At 39.5% G+C, this 21,221-nt stretch overlaps 1 protein-coding gene across 1 annotated transcript in view; it reads right to left on the reverse strand.

Moving 5' to 3' along the window:
• The window catches only part of LOC104847212 (uncharacterized), a 57,144-nt gene that overhangs the window by 24,264 nt on the left and 11,659 nt on the right, over positions 1-21,221 (reverse strand). The window contains exons 3-4 of the mRNA XM_064275176.1: positions 9,291-9,594; positions 8,234-8,420 (exon numbers count right to left, since the gene is read on the reverse strand). The gene's annotated coding sequence lies outside the window, so the exon portion shown is untranslated. The remainder of the gene's footprint in view (positions 1-8,233; positions 8,421-9,290; positions 9,595-21,221) is intronic.

Consider the following 21,221-nt stretch of genomic DNA (forward strand, 5'->3'; position numbering starts at 1 on the left):
AAAATGAAATCCTTGACAACTTCAATCTTTTCTCTGTTTATGATGATGCTGTTTACTGGCCCAGTTGTGAGGATTTTTGTTTTCTTTATGTTGAAGTGTAATCCATACTGAAGGCTGTAGTCTTTGATCTTCATCAGTAAGTACTTCAAGTCCTCTTCACTTTCAGCAAGCAAGGTTTTATCATCTGCATATTGCAGGTTGTTAATGAGTCTTCCTCCAATCCTGTTGCCTCATTCTTCTTCATATGGTCCATCTTTTCGGATTATTTCCTCAGCATACAGGTTGAATAAATATGGTGAAAGCATACAACCCTGACACACACTTTTCCTGACTTTGAACAATGCAGTATCCCCTTGTTCAGTTCCAACGACTGACTCTTTATCTATGTACAGATTCTGCAAGAGCACAATTAAGTGTTCTGGAATTCCCATCCTTGGCAATCATCCATAATTTGTTATGATCCACACTGTCGGCTGCCTCTGCACACTCAATGTAAAACAGAGGTAAACATCTTTCTGGTTAACTCTGCCTTCAACTAAGATTCATCTGACATCAGCAATGATATCCCTCTTTCCACCTCATCTTTTGAATCTGGCTTGAATTTCTGGCAGTTCCCTGTTGATATTCTGCTGCATCTCATTCTAAATGATTTTCAGCAAAATTTTACTTGCGTGTGATATTAATAATACTGTTGGATAATTTCTGCGTTCAGTTGGATCACCTTTATTTGGAATGAGCACAAATACCGATCTCTTCCAGTTGGCTGGCCAAGAAGCTGTCTTCCAAATTTCTTGGCATAGACAAGTGAGCACTTGCAGCACTGCATCTGTTTGTTGAAACATCTCAATTGGTAGTCCATCAATTCCTGAAGCCTTGTTTTTCTGCCAATACCCTCAGTGCAGCTTGAACCTCTTCCTTCAGTACCATCGGTTCCTGATCATATGCTACCTCCTAAAATGGTTGAATGTTGACCAATTCTTTTTGGTATAGTGACTCTGTGTATTCCTTCCATCTTCTTTTGATGCTTCCTGTGTCATCTAATATTTTCCTTGTAGAATCCTTCAATATTGCATCTCCAGGCTTGAATTTTTTCTTCAGATCTTTCAGCTTGAGAAATGTCCAGCATGTTCTTCCCTTTTGGTTTCTTAACTCCAGGTTACTTTACTTTGTCTTCTAGAGCCACCCTTTGAAATCTTCTGTTCAGCTCTTTTACTTCATCACTTCTTCCATTTGCTTTAGATATCTGATGTTCTAGAGCAAGTTTCAGAGTCTCTTTTGACATCCATTTTGGTCTTTTCTTTCTTGCTTGTCGTTTTAATGACCTCTTGCTTTCTTCACGTATGATGTCCTTGATGTCCTTGCACAACTCGTCTGGTCATTAGTGTTCAACGTGTCAAGTCTATTCTTGAGATGGTCTCTAAATTCAGGTGGGATATACTCAAGCCTGTACTTTGGCTCTCCTGGACTTGTTCTAATTTTCTTCAGCTTCAACTTGAACTTACATATGAACAGTTATGGTCTGTTCTGCAGTTGGCCCCTGGCCTTGTTCTGACTGATGATATTGAGCTTCTCCATCATCTCTTTACACAAATGTAGTTGATTTGATTCCTGTGTATTCCATCTGGTGAGGACTGTGTGTATAATCGCCACTTATGTTATTCAAAAAAGATATTTGCAATGAAAAAGTCATTGGTGTTGCAAAATTCTATCCTGTGATCTCCAGCATCGTATCTATCGCTGAGGCCATATTTTCCACCAACCAATCCTTCGTTTCCACCTTTTGCATTCCAATCACCAATAATTATCGATGCATCCTGATTGCATGTTCAATCAATTTGAGGCTGCAGAAGTTGGTAAAACATCTTTAATTTCTTCATCTTTGACCTTAGTGGTTGGTGCATAAATTTGAAAAGTAGGTCACGCTAACTGATCTTCCTTGCAGGCGTATGGATATTATTCTATCACTCACAGCAGTGTACTTCAGGGTAGATCCTGAAATGTTTTTTGATGATGAATGCAATGCTATTCCTCTTCAGGTTGTTGCTGCAGGCATAGCAGACCACATGATTGTTCAATTCAAAATGGCCAATACCAGTCCTTTTCAGCTCACTAACACCTAGGACACTGATGTTTATGTGTTCTATTTTGTTTTTTATGATTTCCAATTTTCCTAGATTCATACTTTGTACATTCCAGGTTCTGATTATTAATGGATGTTTGCAGCTGTTTCTTCTCATTTCTATTTCTTCTTTTCAGAAATAGACCACTAGGTCCTTCTTCCTAGTCTGTCTTAGTCTGGAAGCTCCACTAAAACCTGTCCGCCCTGGGTGACCCTGCTGGTATCTAAATACCAGTGGCAGAGCTTCCAGTGTCGCAGCAACACACAAGCCCCCAAAGTACAACAAAATGACAGACATGTGGGAGGAGCATTATTAACAATTGCCAAAAAGTGGAAACAAACTAAGTATCCATCAACAGATGGATAAAATGTGGGAAATCCATACAGTGCAGTAATTAAGCCATGAAGAAATATGAAGTTCTGATACATATTAAAACATGGATGAACCCTGAAAAGATTATACTGAGTGAACTAAGTCAGACACTGCTGGACAATATTGTATGATCCACCTATATAAAATACCTACCTAGAACAGGCAAATGCATAGAGACCAATGTTTATGAGAGCTTACAAAGGGCAGGAGGGAGGGGAAAATGCAAAGTTATTCCTTAAGGAGTATGGAGTTTCTGTTAAGGGTGATAACAAAAAAATTTGGAAATGGATAGGGATGACAACTGCACAGCATGGTGAATGTAATAAATGTCACTGAATTGTACACATACAAATGGTTGAAATGCCAAATGTTTTGTTATACATACTTTACCACACACACACACAAAATCCATTTGTCTAACTTGCTCTTTGAATGGGATCTTTACCTATGTGTGATTTTATAACGCCATCTGGAAAATGTTGGTTTGCTGAGTTATTCAGTTCTTCCAAATGTTGACACAGTTCATTATATAATACCACTATTACTATCATTATTACCACAAATGTCTTTACTAGAATGCTATCAAGCTCAAGGTGGCCCATACAGATTTCCCCAAATTCTAATTTTTGCCTGAAAGCTCCAATTTTATCATTAGTAACAAGTTCATTTTCAAAGAAATGTTTGCCAAATACCCAAGTCTGAATAACCATGGTTTTTCAGTTGTTCTTTCAATTAAAGAAGATATTACATGAAAATGGGGACAGGGGTAGCTGAGCTAGCAACTCAATCATACAAATTCTTTTCCTCTGCAGCACATACCCACTTTATCACACAGATACTCTAGGGCCAAGTATAGTAAAATTTAATTTGTACTGAAAAAGAATCTGAAGGAAAAATGAGGTTTTTTTTTTTTTTTTAACTGTATGACATGAAGTATTCATGACAGAGAAGAATACACACTACTGGACAATTCAGTGCCACTGTCTTGATTTCCTGCTAAGGTATCAGCTGTTTTACTCAGCATTGCTTTTGTATCTTTAATCCAAACATCAAAGAGAAAAAGGCATATAATATTTTAGTATTAATATGAATAGGTTTTACTCCTAAGGGTTCAAGGACTACACTTTGAAAACTACTGACTTACATATACAAACAAGCCTTTAAAATGTAAGATATGTGCATATTTAAATTAAAACTAAAAAGCCTATTGCCAGTGGAGACCATTTCGACTCATAGTGACCCTATAAGATAGAGTAAAACTGTGCCATCAGGTTTTCAAGGTTGTAGTCTTTACAGAAGCAGACTACCACATCCTTCTCCCACAGAGCGGCTTGATTTGAACCGCTAGCCTCTTGGTTAGCAGCTGATCGTTTAACCACTAAGCTACAAGGGATCTAAAACGTCTCTAGACGTCAAAATGTCCCCCATTGAGAAGCAGTGTTTTGAAGGAAAACCATCTAGGAAGTCTAACCTTGCCTGTTTTTTTTTTTTAAACAAAAAGAAAAAAAAAATGGAATAAACTCAATTTTAGGTCTATCTTCCCACCTTTCCTAAACTTAATTATTTGATGATGGAATGCAATTGTCCATTCTGAGTCCTACCTACAAACAACATTTGAATAACATTACCAAATTAAACTTTTCCTACTAGGGAAATGAGATTACCAATTTCAAGAGTGATATCTTCTATATCTCACGCACATTAGAGAAGGAAGATAGACCAAGGTTTCTCAACCATGGGAGTGCACATCAAAATAACCCGAGGTGCTTTTTCAATACATGTCAGGATACCACCTAAGCCACACCAAGTCAGAATTCATTCAGCAATTACTTGAGTGTCCACTATACGCAAAGCACTGCAATAGGTGATAGGGATTGTCTCAGTCACCCAGTGCTGCCATAACGGAAATATCACAAGTGCACAGGTTTAACAAAAAGAAATTCATTCTCTCATTGTCCAGTAGGCTACAAGTCCAAATTCAGGGCTCCAGATTCACAGGAAAGCTTTCTCTCTCTGTCAGCTCTGGAGCAAAGTCCTTGTCATCAGTCTTCCCCTCGTCTGGGAGCATCTCACACAGGAACCTTGGGTCCAAAGGACACACTCTGCTTCTGGTGCTGCTTTCTTGGTGGTATGAGGTCCCCAACTCTCTGCTTACTTCCCTTTCATCTCTTCAGAGATAAAAGGTGGTGCAGGCCACACCCCAGGGGAACTTCCTTTATACTGGATCAGGGATGTGACCTGGTAAGGGTGTTAAAATCCCACCCTAATCCTCTTTAACATAAAATTACAATCACAAAATGGAGGACGACCACGCAATACTGGGAATCATGGCCTAACCAAGTAAACGCACACATTTTTGAGGGGGATATAATTCAATCCATGACAGGGATACAGCAATATATAAAAGACACATGGTCCCTGTCCTCTTAGAGTTCACATTCCAGTACAGGGAGACACCATAAACATGTAGACAAATAAACAAGATTACCTCAGTCTATTAAAAAAACAAAACACAAGGGAAAGTTTAGTCCAAAGGACTAATGGACCACAACTACCACAATCTCTGCCAGGCTGAACCCAGAACAACTAGATGGTGCCCGGCTTCCACCACCAACTGCTCTGACAGGAATCACAACACAGGGTCCTGGACAGAGCAGGAGAAAAATGTAGAACAAAATTCAAATTCAAACATACAAAAAAATATCAGACTTGCTGGTCTGACAGAACCTTGAGAGACCACAAGCCTATGGCCTCCAGATACCCTTTTAACTCAGTACAAAAGTACTCCAGAGGCTCGCTCTTAGACCAAAGATTAGACAAGTCTATATGGCAAACAACAACACACTTGAGGAACTAGCTGCATAATTTAACCATGTTTATGAGGCTAAATGAATACACCACCCCAAAAGCAAAGACAGGAAAGCAGGAAGGGACAGGCAACTGAACAAATGGGAACAGGGAACCCAGCGTGAAGGGGAGAGCATTGACACATCAAAGTGTTGGCACCCAATGTCCTAAAACAATTTGTGTATTAATTCTTTAATGAGAAACTAATTTGCTCTGTAAACTTTCACCTAGAACATAATTGAAAAAAAAAGGCAAATAGACAAAACTATAATGGGACCAATTTCACTACATTCTCACCAATATCAGTAAAGATATTATCAAAGTATTCAATGTTCTAAGTGAAAGTTATATTTTTGTATTTAGAAAGGCCATGACATAATCATGTCCATAAATTCAAAATTACTTGTTCTGCGTTTGGTGGCGGGCAAAACTATGGCTCCTACTCTTCGGGAAATTTTCAGCTCAAGACTAAATAGGTAAATTCTCTCACAGTTTCAATTTTAACTTACATCAGTTCCATGAAAACAACGTTAAATTCCTGAAAACTGTAGAATTTACTGGTTTTATGAAAAAGGGGGGAAAAGAGCACCTGTACTCCCGAAGGCAACAACAAAGGGTGATCCAAAGCAAGGTATTCCCCAGAAATTACTCAAAAGAAAAAAGCATCCCTTGGCAAGCTGACAATCACAAGGATTGTTTACAAACGAATCAGGCAGGGATTCTGCATTTTATACTTCTATGAAGAACTGGTAGCAAAAATTTGAAGGCAGTCAATTTACTGCTCCTAAATTTCTTCTAAGAAGCAAGTACAAAGCCTCTTATCTAGCCTACCTATGTTTAAAAAAAAAAGTTGTGGGTTCCAAGTAAGTAAAAGGCCAAATACTTCCCTGTTATGTCAACTACTAAAAGGCACTAGTATTATCAGCCCAGCCTTCCTTGAACAGTCAAAAATAAATAAGATGCCAGAGGATGTTTAAGCTTTCAATACACACCCCACTGTATATACACAAACAATAAGCAATCCGTTCAGCCTATAACAAACCAAAACACCAGCTGCTGTCCAGTCAATTCCAACTCATGGCAACCCCACGTATGTCACAGTAGAGCTGTGCTCCATAGGGTTATCATAGCTGTTTTTTTGTAAGAAGGTTGTCAGGCCTTTCTTCCAAACACCTCTGGGTGGACTCCAACCTCCAATCTTTCCGTTAGGAGCTGAGCACGTTAACCATTTGCACCAGCCGGTGACTCCCATAATAGTGGTTTTCTCAAACTCTTGCTTCACAAACTTCACAGAGAGCTCTCATGATTCCCTCTCCACATGCTATACATCACTCTGTCACAAATTTGTAAATATTTCATGCCTGCAAGGAAGTAGCTTCTTGGATACAAACAACTTTTAACTGCCCAAAAGAATAAAGGACCAATTCCAGAGAAAAAGGAAGATTCACCTTCCTCTTTGAACCTATGATTTGTCACTGTCATCTCTAAGCAGCGCCCAGTCCTTGCAAAGTCGGTTCCTAAAGGCTCAAACTGAAGGACAAAACTCTAAATAAACTTTTCCAATGGCTGCCACCCCACAGCTGTAAGAATAAATTTCAAGCCCCTTAGTTTAGAATTGCCCCATATACTCTTCCTCCCCTAGTCTCAGCTCCTGCCATCTCTCCTCAGTCCTCATCAATTAACACCACGTATAAAATCATCAGGCACACAATCCCCAGCTGACAAGATGGGAGGATAAAGATGAAAGTCAGATACTGTCTCTGCACTGCGCCACAGGGCCCTCTCCCAGGCCTTGTCTGAAGTCTCTTTGCTTGTATCCTTTCTGATTATAATCAATGAGTAAATGTAGGTACAAGTAAAGGAGCCCTAGTGCACAATGGTTAAGCTCTCTGCTGCTAACCAGTGGTTCGAGCCCACCCAGTGGTTCCGCAGAAGAAAAGACCTGGCGATCTGCTCCGGTAAAGATTATGGCCTAGGAAACCCTATAGGGCAGTTATACTCTGTCAAAAGGGTTGCTCTGAGTTGGAATCAACTCAACAGCACACAACAAAAAGAAATTAAAGTTTCCATGAATTTTATAAGCAGTTATAGAGAATTAGCAAACCCATAGGGGGCAATAAGCCAGCAGGGGCTAGCAGGACAGAGATTTGTGAAGACCCAGGTCTGGGCAACTGGGTGACAGAGAAAGGCTGCACAGGCTCGTCCCAGGGGATGAGAGAGAGACAGAGAGGGAGAGAGAGAGGGAGACAGACAGAGAGGGAGAAAGTGAGGGACAGAGAGAGGAAGAGAGAGAGAGAGGCCAGCTGGTCTGAAGTGATGGGAGTTGTGCAGACTTCTGAGCCTATGGCTGGTACCCAATGACCTGGCCCTAGGTGGCCAGGGATGAGGTTTAGTTTAACGCTGGGTGGTTAGGGTAAGAGAGACAAAGTGCCATGTAAGTGACTGGTGACAAGGAAATGATAAAGGTGAGGTTTGCTCATCTTGCCGTTTTAGCAGTGCATACACTTTGAAAAACACTGCTCTAACCAGGACTGTGCAAATCAAAAGGTCAAGGCTTCTCCAGAGGTCAGTTTGTGCCAAACTGAACCGAGCAACTAAGTGAAGTAGGCTTAACACAGCAAAGCTCAGGTTCACTGGAAGAACCAAGAATGAAAGAAGCTGTGGTCAGAGAAAAGAAATTTCAAGTTCAGAACTGCAGCTCCAAGGAGCAAAGAGAGGTACAAGGTGAGCAGGTAAGGAGTTCATTTGACATTAATTGAATCTGTAAGCCTTAGAAGGTGAAATATTGTCAGTAAGGAGAAAATACAAATGAGTTAATTACTAACATTTAAAAAGCAACAGTTCCACAGCCAATACATAAAATAGGTGGTTCTAAAGCCAGTAATTTACCAAACCTGAAACTTGAGGCTGCCGAGTCGATTCCAACTCATAAGGACCCAATAGGACAGAGCAGAACTGCCTCACAGCGTTTCCAAGGAGTGGCTGGTAGACCTTCTGGTTAGCAGCTGGGCTCTTAACCACTATGGCACCAGGACTCCAGTAATTCATGAGAACATGCAAAATATTCTCTGTAGTGATCACCTGTAACAGTCAGTCAGAGCATCTAAATTTAAGTGAAGGTAATATACAGAAATTCAGTTTTGTGATAAAAGATAAGCTAAAAGATCACTTATTCTATTAAAGGACTTCATATTTTAAATAATTTACAGTAAGTTTCTTTAAAATAACAAGTTCATCCATTGTTAAGTGAGTAGATTAGCCATTACTGAACATATACACAATCACCCAGAAACATTTCTATAGGACATACAGCCCATATTTCATTTTCCCCCTTGACTAGCTTCTCTATTAGAAAATACTCTAACCAGGTTCTCTCTCAGTTTCCCTTCTACAAGATCACATGAGAATGTCTGCAAGGTTACATAGCTCCTTGGCCTCATTTACTAAAGTCTCTTGATCCCAGACATCTTCCCTATTTGAATCCTGCAGGCTCTCACAGACATGCTAGTTTCTAACTACTTGCTCGTACCTTGGATTAGGCTATTTATCTGTCTTGCCTAACTAATACTACACTTGCTACTCTGATCTAGTCACCTGGTTTCAATCCTGCTGACGTTGCAGTCGCTTACATATTCTTTAAAAGCCAACTGTTGTTAACAAACAAGTCCAACAAACTCCAAGAACATGTCACGCCTATTTCTCCAGGTTGTGGCTGTCACTTGCTCAGCCTTTTATAGTTCTCCTAGGAACACTTTCCTCACACTGGTAACGATCCAGTTTGACACTGCAACCACATACTGCCTAGCGTGTAAGCTTTCAAAACTGGGGGAAATCCCTAAGTATTTAGAGAACTATGCAATATAGAAGACTCTTGTTTATTCATATACACATGTACCCATCTACACACACACATGCATATACATACACAGACACACACGCACAGCTACTAACCTTAAGGGTGGAGGTTCGGACCCACCCAGTGGCACTACGGAAGAAAAACCTGGCGATCTGCTTCCATAGAGGCTACATCCAAGAAAATCCTACAGGGTGCAGTTCTACTGTACACACATGGAGTCATCATGTCAGAATCAACTGGACAGCAATGGGTTTGGCAAGACAGATAGATATATCTTTCCAAGTCCTGTTTGATTAATTATGTGATTTTACCCTATGGAACTTACACAGATTTAGCATACCATGTTTATGAAGAAAGTAGGTTCTTTCTGACCTGTACCATTCCCAATCCAAAATTTCCCTGCAAAGGAAGAAGGAAAGAGTAAACATCATCAATAAGGTTTTCTTTAAATTTTTTTTCTTTGTTAATTGCAGGAAACATTTAACAATATAATCTGCATCAAGACTAAAATTTATAGTTCTCTTAAATAATTTTCTTAGTGATAGAGATTAAGAAAAGGCACATGTTCGGCACACCCCATGTAACACAAATCTACCAAAAATGTACTTGTTTTTGATCTTCTAAAGGGAATCCACCAGGCGCTCCTTGGAAACTCTGTCCTATAAGGTCACTATGAGTTGGAATTGATTCAATGGAAAAAGGTTTGTTTTTTTTTTCATTTAAAGGAGTATTTTAAAGAGGTTATGTATGACTCCTGTCCAACAAGTATAAAAGAGAACAATATTACATAAGGGATATAAACATCAAGAAGGACTCCACCCACTCCACCTTGGGCTCAATTAGCCACTTCTCCCTTGGTGCTCCAAAGTACAGGTAAGATAATTGCTCTTATCTAAGTCCATCTTATTCCATACCAGAAGGCAGACCCTTTGTTTTATATATAGATGTATCCCCAGCATCAATCAAAGACCAGGAGGCAGTAAGCATGCTAATGTTTGTCATTTAATAAAATTATCAGGATGTTAACAAAACCATTTCCATTAAAATTATTACAGAAAAAAATACAATATTTACCTACAGGGCCTGTAAGTCAACAACTGAAGACTACTGTTGTCAGGTGCCATCGAGTTAGTTCCAACTCAGAGCAACCCTATGTACAACAGAATGAAATACTGCCCAGTAACCGCGCCATCCTCACAATCCTTGCTATGTTTAAGCCCGTTGTTGTAGCCATGTGTCAACAGATCTTGTTCAGGGTCTTCTTTTTTGCTGACACTCTACTTTACCAAGCATGATGTCCTTCTCTAGGGACTGGTCCTTCCTGATAACATGCCAAAAGTACACGATCTCACCATCCTCACTTCTAGGGAGTATTCTTGCTGTTACTTCTTCCAAGACATATTTGTCTGCTCTTCTGTCAGTTCATGGTATATTAAATATTCTTCGTCAACACCATACTTCAAAGGCATCAGTTCTTTCTCAGCCTTCCTTATTCATTGTCCAGTTTTCACATGTATATGAGGCAACTGAAAATACCATGGCTTGGGTCAGGTGCACCTTAGTCCCCAAAGTGACATCTTTGTTTTTTAATAATTTAAAGAGGTCTTTGCAGCAGATTTGCCTAATGCAATACGTTGTTTGAAACTGAAGACTACCCTGCCATATATAAATGAGTTTAAAAATACAAATATTATAGACAAACGGTTCCCAAACTCTGATCCTTAAATAGTAATCTAAGAAACCATACTGGCTAATGTAACAGTGGATGTTATAATAGGTAAATTCCAAAACTGTGGCATAACACAATAGTTTATTTTTAATCCATGCATACAGAAAGACCAAAATCAGTGTTAATGATCAGTTTGAGGAGGGTGGAGACGACCCAGGTTGACAGATGCTCAGCTCTATTTGACCCCTCGTTTCCAATGTTGCTCTGTCATACATACAACTGCCAGACAGAAGGTGGGAAAGAGAGAGGATCGATCAAGGGGGCTTCGTATTTGCAATGGATAAAGTGACACTCAACACTTCTGCTTAATTTCCTGTGGAAAGATCTCAATCATATGGCCATCCCCAACACCAAAGGGACTAGTAAATGTAAGTTAGCTGGCATCAGGGATAAAAAGAAACAAGCTTGGTAAAGAGCAAGTCTTTATCACAGAAGTTTTTAAAAAATACAGATTCTAGGGTGTCATCCCAGGTGATTCTCATTCAGTAGGTCTACCAGGACCCAAAGAATCTGCATTTAATCTCACCAAGTGACTCTGATATATGTCCAAGTTAGGAAACACTGGCTTAGGTAGTAAAGAGCATGAGGCAAATGGGAAAAGCAAAACAAAAAATTTTCATGTTAAAGTTTAAAACAATGTACTGGATAAAAGGAAAACTAAACGATAATGAAAAATTGAGCTAATTCTTCCCTACTTTGGCCTGTAATAGCAGCCTCTTGTAGCTTTCTTCCTACCTCTTGTAGCTTAATTTCAGGTTTCCTTTCCTCTACTCATCCTATAGTCTCCACTATACTCTCATTGACCACGAGCTCTGCTCATTCCTTGAGTGACCTCATTCACATTAATTATCACCTAAAACACTTTTCTCTGAATCCAGCCTCACATTTAACCGCCTAGGATTCCCAACGTGGTGCAGAAGGTTAAAACACTCGACTACTAACCAAAAGGCTGACGCTTTGAACTCACCCAGATGTGCCTTGGATGACAGGCCTGACGATCGGCTTATGAAAGATGACAGCCTTGAAAACCCAGTTCTACTTTGCACACATGGAGTCGCCATGAGTCGGAATCAACTTGATGGCAACTAACAACAACTATAACACTTCTCCAATGTAGAACCACCTAGGCCGTGGTCAAAACCATAGGAATCATGGAGGTACTGTCCTGCTCCTTCAGCCTCTATAATCCAGTTACCAAGTACTATCCATTTTTGACTTCCTAAAAATCTATGTATCTATCCCCACTTAAAAAACAAAAAACCAACATTGTCATCGAGTTAATTCCGACTCAGTAACCCTGTAGGACAGAGTAGACCTTCCCCACAGTGTTTCCAAGGAGCAGCTGGTGGATTTGAACTGCCAACCTTTTGGTTAGGAGCCATGGTTCACTGTAGCTCTTAGTCACTGTGCCACCAGAGCTCCACTGCCAGTGTCTTATTTCAGGCTTTCTTTTCTTTTCAAATGATAGAACTACCAGTTCCCCAGCCTCCAGCTTCATTTTCAAATCAATCTATATATTCTATACTACCTCTCCTTCCTCACGATTTGTTCAAAATTCACATCTGACACTGATTTCCTGCTTCAGATCTTTCAGTGGCTCACTACTACTTTCAGAATAAACTTCTAACTCCTTAGAACTTAGCTCAGAGGATCTTTGTGACACAGCCCCTGCGTATCTCCAAGAGGGTCCTCTGTTGACATGCCAGGTCCTCTGAGTTAGAGCCATTCTTACCCCAGACATTTCTCCAAACACATTCTTGTATCCTTTGGAGTCTGGAATAGCACTCAATGTACAATAAATGAATCAATCAAATGAATCCATGAATAAAGTCATGCTGAATTTGGAATGGCAGACTGATAGCTAATTGGAATTATCAAATAAGCAAATGTCAGAGAGATTAGAACTTAGGCGAAAATTCAAAACCAGAATCACAAATTTGAGAATCACTAATAAAAAAGCAATATTTAGAAGTCTTGAGAATGGATAAGTTCCGACAACATACGACCTTGGCTAAAGCCAGGGGATTTTTCTTTCTAGTTCTACGGCTACATCATGGACCCAAGGTGGGAACTTCTTATCCATGTATAAGAAGCTACCAGTCAACAAACCAGAGATAGAAGGGAACTTCCTCAAACTGATAAAGGCCATCTATGAAAAACTCATAGCTGGCATCATACTTAAAATAAAAGACTGAATGCTTTCCCCAGAAGATCAGGAACAAGATAAGGATGTCCACTCTCACCACTTCTATTCAGCATTGTCCTGGAGATTCTGCTCAGGTCAATTCATCAAGAGGAAGAAATAAAAGGCTAGGCTGGAGAGAAGTAAAACTCTCTCTATTCACAGACGACATGACCTCATATACAGAAAATGCTCAGGAATCCATTCAAAACTATTAGTGTTAATAAACAAGTTCAACAAAGTTGCAGGGTACAAGAGCAATATACAAAAGACAACTGTATTTCTATACACAATAAACAACCTGAAAATAAAATTAAGAAACTTTTACTCTGGAAACTACATCATTGAAAGAAATTAAAAAAAAAAAAAAATCTAAATAAATGGAAAGACATCCCATGTTCATGGGCTGAAAGACAATATTGCTAAGATGGCAGTATTCCTCAAACTGATCTACAGATTCAATACAATTCCCATTAAAGTCCAACAGCCTGTTTGGCAGGAATTAACAAGTTGATCTCAAAATTTATGTGGAAATGCAAGTAACCCAGAAAAGCAAAAATAACCTTAAAGAAGAATAAAGTTGGGGGACTCACACTTTTCAATTTCAAACTTACTACAAAGCTACAAGTAATTAAGACAGTATGGTACTGATATAGCCCAGTGGAACAGAATTGAGAGTCCAGAAATAAATCCTCACATTTACAGTCAGTTGATTTTTGACAAGGATACCAAGACAATTTAATGGGAAAAGAATAGTCTAGACACACAAAAAAATGAAGTTAAACTCCTACCTCATAGCATATGCAAAACTTACTCAAAATGGATCACAGACCAAAATGTAAGAGCTGTAACTGTACAACTCTTTGTACTAGTTTCCTAGGACTGCCATTAACAAATTACAACTTGGTAGCTTACAACAAAAACTTATTTTCTCACAGCTGAGGCCAGAAGTCTAAAATCAAGGTGTCCACAGAGCTGCCCTCCCTCCAAAGGTTTTAGGGGAGACTTCTTTCTTGCCTCTTCCAGCATCTCAGGCTCCAGTTGTTCCTTGGCTTGAGGGTACGTGATTTCAGTCTCTGCCTCCATCTTCACATTGCCTTCTTCCATGTGTTTCTAGGTCTCTCAGTCTTCTCCTTTTCTATCTCTTACAAGGACATTCCACTGGATTTGGAGCCCACGCTAATCAGGGTGATTTCATCCCGAGATCATTACCTTAATTATATCTACAAAGACCCTCTGTCCACGTAAGATCACATTTACAGGATCCTCGGGTAAGGACTTGGACATGTCTTTTTCAGGACCCGTGTTCAACCCACTACACTCTTCATGACTTTGAATTAGGCAATTATTTCTTAGATATGACAACAAACGAACAAGTAACCAAAGAAAAAATAAACTGGGCTTAATCAAAATTAAATACTTGTATGCTTCAAAGGACACCATCACAAAAGTGAAAAGACAGGTTACAGACTGGTGGAAAAATCTGATAAATGTTGTATCTGATAATGGACTTGTATCTAGAATATATAAAGAGCTCCTACAACTCAATAACAAAAAGATGAATAACCCAATTAAAAAATGAAGAAAGGATCTTAATACATACATCTCTGAAGATAAGAAGACAATCACAAAGGACATATGTTTATATTTAATTCCATTTATACAAAATATCCAGAAAAGGCTAATCTACACAGACAAAAACAGTTCAGTGGACATCTACGGCTGGAAAGGATATGGGTTTAGGGAGTGACAGCTTAGAGGTGAGGGGTTTCTTTTTGGTATGATAAAAATGTTCTAAAATTGATTGTAATGATACTTGTTCAGTTCTGTGAACTGAATTGTATAATTTAAATTGGTAAATTATATGGTAGGTGAATATATCTCAACAAAGCTATCTAAAAAAGAAAAAGTGATCAAATTTTTCAATCCAAAAACTGATGCAAGGGAAAAGGCTACCTCTCCAAAGTAATTTGTGCTCTCTAAAAAAAAAAAAAAATTTTTTTTTTTTAGTATAAAATATAAAATCAATCTCTTTCTCTCTTTTTTTTTTATACCTTAGATAACAGGAAATAAAGTTAAATGTAGCGCTCAATTGTAATAACTCTCATTCTAAGTTTTAGAACAAATATTTCTTACCTGATTTTACTTTTTAAGTATTTTAATTATCCTATACTGCATGTTTTAATGTTAACTGTGGCCTTAAATCCTTACAAGTACAAAAGATGGACTTTTAAGTTGATAATAAACTAATAAATTAAGTGGCCTTTTCCCTAAAGCTGTGAAGTAATAACTGCATCCAGACTATTTTCTATGCCAATCAGCAAACACAGAGAAGAATGTTAGTAATTTTTTCTTTTTTTTTTTAAATGAGCTTCACATAGGAGGATAGTTATCATATAAATAAGAATGGGGAATGGTGGAAATAAAAACTAAAGTATTTGATAATTGTAATCATTTCAAGTTTATATTTGCACACAACATACTAGTAACTGGAGATTTCATTAAATTTTGTTTTGAATCAGAAGTATTACTGTGTGACTGATCTGATTTCATGTGGCTGTCTACCAGGAACATTATCCAAACCAAAAAGACTTAATCCTAAACTACTCTCTCCAGACACACAGCATTTTTCCAGGGTCACTTCACCCCAGAGTACATTTACTAAATATCAATTTTATGTTAAACTAGAATAATAAAAACCAAATAACAAGATAAAATGCTGAAAAACCTAACACAACCCAAATCTAAACACCTGGATTATCTGATTCTTTTTTTATTGCCATAATCAATGTTTGACTTCATTTTCATGAAGTTTAATTTATCCTACTGGGACTAAATAACAACGACAACAACAAAAATATATGATTAAAAAAAAAAATCAAACCAAACCCTGTGCCATCTAGTCAATTCCGACTCATAGCAACCCTATAGGGCAGAGCAGAACTGCACTATAGAGTTCCCAAGGAGCACCCGGTGGATTCGAACTGCCAGCCCTTTGGTTAGCAGCCATAGCACTTAACTACTACGCCACCAGGGTTTCCAAAATATATGATAGTCACTCTCAATTGTACTTACAAGTGAGCCATTAATATGGCTATGTGGGACCTTTGAAGATATACTCACTTCCGTTCAAACTTTTGCTTAGTACTTAATGTCCTCAGTTTATACTCAAACATATTACATACAGTCTGAATTACAACAATAGCCACCTAACTGGCCTTGGGTGTTTATCTGTCTTTTGTAAACTACTCTTCTAAAACCTGTAATATAGTGGTAATTTAACTTTCAGGGGTCATAGGCCCCTTGGAGAATCTAATAAAAGTTATGGGCCCTCTTGAGTAAGTACATATATGCACGTTTCTCTTGAAGTCCTTCACAGACTCTAAGAAAGCACAGCTATAATGCCTTCTCATTGCCTACCAATCAAATCCAAACTTCTTAGCCTGATATTTAAAGTACTTCATAATGCAGTCACAGTTAACCTAGGTAATTTATCTCCCGTCTTTTTCAACTACATGCACCAGTCAGGGCTCTCTCTTTACTATCCCAACATAGGCACACCATCCTCTTCCTGGCTTGACCTTATGGTTCCCTCTTGTTGCTTTCATGCACAACTGTCTGCTTTTTACAAATACTTCCAGGTGAACCTAAAATACCTCCCCTACCATGACGGTGTCCCTCTGTCCATGATGAAATCATCTGCTCCTTTCTGAATTCTGAAACAAGTTACCTACATCTCTTATAGAGTTCACCATGTTCTACCTTGTATTATATCAAAACTGTCGTTGCCATCGAGTCGATTTCTGACTCATGGTGACCCTATAGGACAGGGTAGAACTGCCCAATAGGGTTTCCAAGGAGCACCTGGTGGATTAGAATTTCCAACCTTTTGGTTGGCAGCCATAGCCCTTAACCACTATACCACCAGGGTTTCCTTGTATTATACAAGCTACCCAAAAAGTGAGGAAACATAAAATACACTTGATCATTACATTTTCAAATAATATGCTTTCTGTGTTTGTCTTCAACCTCCACAACGCTTTTCATGTGAAGTATCTCACACACTCTGTCTTTATGTGTATCTTTTCTCCTCTCATAGCCAATAAGATCCTTAAGGGCAGAGACAGTAGCTAATGTACTCTTGGGTGTCCCACAGTCACCAGCAGAAAAGGAGTACCCTTGATATAAAGTACCTCAATATCTGGGCCTCAGTGTTCTTCAGGCACTTCATGCATTCCGTATTCCAAATTACAAGATTTTTCAAGGATCATCTTCCCCTGTGCCTCCATAAACAAAGTTCAAAGTACAACGTTCTACCCCCTTAGTGGGTACTGGATCAAATGTGAACTTACTAACTAAAATAGTACTTAAGTTATTCTCTCTACTCACTGAGATATGCCAACCCTACTACTACGGATTGAAATGTGTCCCCATAAAATGTGTGTCAACTTGGGTAAGCCATGATTCCCAGTACCGTGTGACTGCCCACCATTTTGTGATCTGATGTGATTATCCTATGTGTCATAAATCCTAACTGCTAAGATATGTAGGATGGATCCTGGCTGAAAGCAGAGGATACCAGAAGGATGTTTACCTGTGTTTTATTGATTATGCAAAGGTATTTGACTGTGTGGATCATAACAAACTATGGAAAACACTGCGAAGAACGGGAATTCCAGAACACTTAATTGTGCTCATGAGGAACCTTTACATAGATCAAGAGGAAGTTGTTCGGACAGAACAAAGGGATACTGATTGGTTTAAAGTCAGGAATGGTGTGCTTCAGGGTTGTATTCTTTCACCATACCTATTTAATCTGTATGCTGAACAAATAATCTGAGAAGCTGGACTATATGAAGAAGAACGGGGCAACAGGATTGTAGTAAGACTCATTAACAAACCTGCATGATGCAGATGACACAACCTTGCATGTTGAAAGTGAAGAGGACTTGGAGCACTTACTGAGGAAGATCAAAGACTACATACAGCCTTCAGTATGGATTACACCTCAGCATTAAGAAAACAAAATCCTCACAACTAGACCAATGAGCAACATCATGATAAATGGAGAAAAGATTGAAGTTGTCAAGGATTTCATTTTACTTGGTTCCATAATCAACAGCTATGGAAGCAGCAGTCAAGAAATCAAAAGACACACTGCATTGGGCAAATCTGCTGCAAAGGACCTCTTCAAAGCGTTGAAGAGCAAAGATGTCACCTTGAAGACTAAGGTGCACCTGACCCAAGCCATGGTATTTTCAATCACATGATATGCATGTGAAAGCTGGACAATGAATAAGGAAGAGCGAAGAAGAGCTGACGCCTTTGAACTGTGGTGCTGGCAAAGAATATTGAATATACCATGGACTGCCAAAAGAACGAACAAATCTGCCTTGGAAGAAGTACAACCAGAATGCTCCTTAGAAGCAAGGATGGCGAGACTGCATCTTACAATCTTTGGACATGTTGTCAGGAGGGATGAGTCCCTGGAGAAGGACATCATGCTTGGCAGAGTACAGGGTCAGCGGAAAAGAGGAAGACTCTCAATGAGGCGGACTGACACAGTGGCTGCAACAATGAGCTCAAGCATAACAACGATTGTCAAGGATGGCTCAGGACTGGGCAGTGTTTCGCTCTGTTGTGCATAGGGTCGCTATGAGTCAGAACCGACTCGACGGCCCCTAACAACAACAACAACAACATAATATCAATGAGGCAGAACACGATCTACAGGATTGGGTTGCCATCTTTTGAGATACAAAAGAGAGACGGGAGCAGAGGAGACACACCTCATTATCGCCAAAAGAAGAGACAGGAATGGGTGCATCCTTTGGATCCAGGTTCCCTGCACTGAGAAGGTCCTAGACCAGGGGGAGATTGATGACAAGGATCTTTCCCCAGAGCTGATAAAAACAGAAAACCTTCCCTTGGAGCTGGAGCCCTGAATTCAGACTTCTAGCCTCATAAACTCTGACAGAATAAATTTCTGCCTGTTAAAGCCATCCACTTATGGTACCTGTCATAGGAGCACTAGATAACTAAAAAGCTTCTTCATAAAAACCTTCTACATATCAAGAATTCTCACCTAATGACCACTAACCCAGAAGGGAGCCCCAGTTATAAAACAGATTCAGAAAACATACATAACAACATCCCAAATTATATATGCAATATATACATTTTATGTATACATATGCCTTTGAGTTGTGGTGTTGGCAAAAAATATTGACTATACCATGGACTGCCAAAAGAACGAACAAATCCAGCATAGAAGAAGTACAGCCAGAATGCGTCTTAGAAGGCAGGACGATGAGACTTCATCTCACATATTTTGAACAAGTTATCAGGAGAGACCAGTCCCTGGAAAAGGACACCATGCTTGGTAAAGTGATTGTTGTCGTTAGGTGCCAGGAAGTCGGCTCTGACTCACAGTGACCCTGCATACTACAAAACGAAACACTGCCTGATCCTGGGCCAACCTCACAACCATTTTTATGCTTGAGCCCATTGCTGCAGCCACTGTGTCAATCCATCTCATTGAGGGTCTTCCTCTTTTTCGCTGACCCTCTCTTTACCAAGCATGATGTCCTTCTCCAGGGACTGGTCCCTCCTGATAAAATGTCCAAAGTGTGTAAGACATCGTGCCACATCAGAAAATGAAGGGTCTGAAAGCTTGACTCCATCCACATCATTAAGGTGGACTCCACTTTGGGGAGGCAGCTCTTCCCTAGTCATCTTTTCAGTGCCTTCCAACCTGGGGGGCTCATCTTCTGGCACTATATTAGACAATGTTCTGCTGCTATTCATAAGGTTTTCACTGGCTAATTCTTTTCAGAAGTAGACTGCCAGGTCCTTCTTCCTAGTCTGTCTTAGTCTGGAAGCTGAGATGAAACCTGTCTGCCAGGGTAAAGTGGAGGACCAGGAAAAAAGAAGAAGACCCTTAATGAGATGGACTGACAGTGGCTGCAAGAATGGGCTCAAGCATAACAACCATCATGAGGATGGCGCAGGCCCAGACATGTTTCGTTCTGTTGTACGTAGGGTTACTATGAGTCAGAACTGACCTGACAGCACCTTACAACAACATCAACAAACACTACAGGAAGCAGTGAAATAGCATACAAATATAGGAACTTTTTTAGGAACCCCTAAACATGACACGGAAACCCTGGTGGCATAGAGGTAAGTGCTACGACTGCTAACCAAAGGCTCGGCAGTTCGAATCTGCTTGGTGCTCCTTGGGAACTCTATGGGGCAGTTCTGCTCTGTCCTATAGGGTCGCTATGAGTCGGGATCGACTCAACAGCACTGAGTTTGGTTTTAAACAGGATATGGAGCTATAGAGGCTGCTAACCAAAAGGTGAGTGGTTTGAATCCATCGGCCACTCCTTGGAAACCCTATGGAGAAGTTCTAGTCTGTCCTATAGGGTCACTATGAGTTGGAATCGACTCGATGGCAATGGAAACATAATATAAAAGTTTACGACCAACTGACTGATATTACGACATACGTGAACCTAAAAAAAAAAAAGAGTATGTTAAATGAAGGAAGTCAGACGGAAAAAACCACATATTATAGTACTTTGTTTATATGAAATAATCAGAATAAGTAAATCCACAGAGACAGTGGATTAGTGATTGCCAGAGGACGAGGGGAGGAGGGAATAGGGAGTGACTGCTAATGGGATATGGGGTTTCTTTTCAGAGTAATGAAAAAGACCTGAAATTAGACAGTGGTAATAATTGCACAACTTTGTGAATATACTTAAAATCGCTGAACTGTACACTTTAAAATGGTGAGTTCCACGTTATACAAATTACATCTCAGAGTCCTGGGTGGCGTAAATGTTTAAGTCCTCAACTACCAGCCAAAAGTTGGTGGTCCAAACCCACCGAAAGGAGCCTAAGAAGACAGGCCTGGCGATCTGCTTCTAAAAGGTCAGAGCCTTGAAAACCCTAAGGAGCACAGTTCTACTCTGCACACATGGGGTCACCACGAGTCAATATATATAGCTTTCGATATATGTGACCTAAATAATACCTCAATTTTTTAAAGTTTATGACCAATGACCAATTTGGTCATTTTACCTTGAAGAAAACTTTTTAATAGGAATC

The sequence above is a fragment of the Loxodonta africana genome, chromosome 22 (genome assembly GCF_030014295.1).
Source record: "Loxodonta africana isolate mLoxAfr1 chromosome 22, mLoxAfr1.hap2, whole genome shotgun sequence".
Taxonomy (NCBI): domain Eukaryota; kingdom Metazoa; phylum Chordata; class Mammalia; order Proboscidea; family Elephantidae; genus Loxodonta; species Loxodonta africana.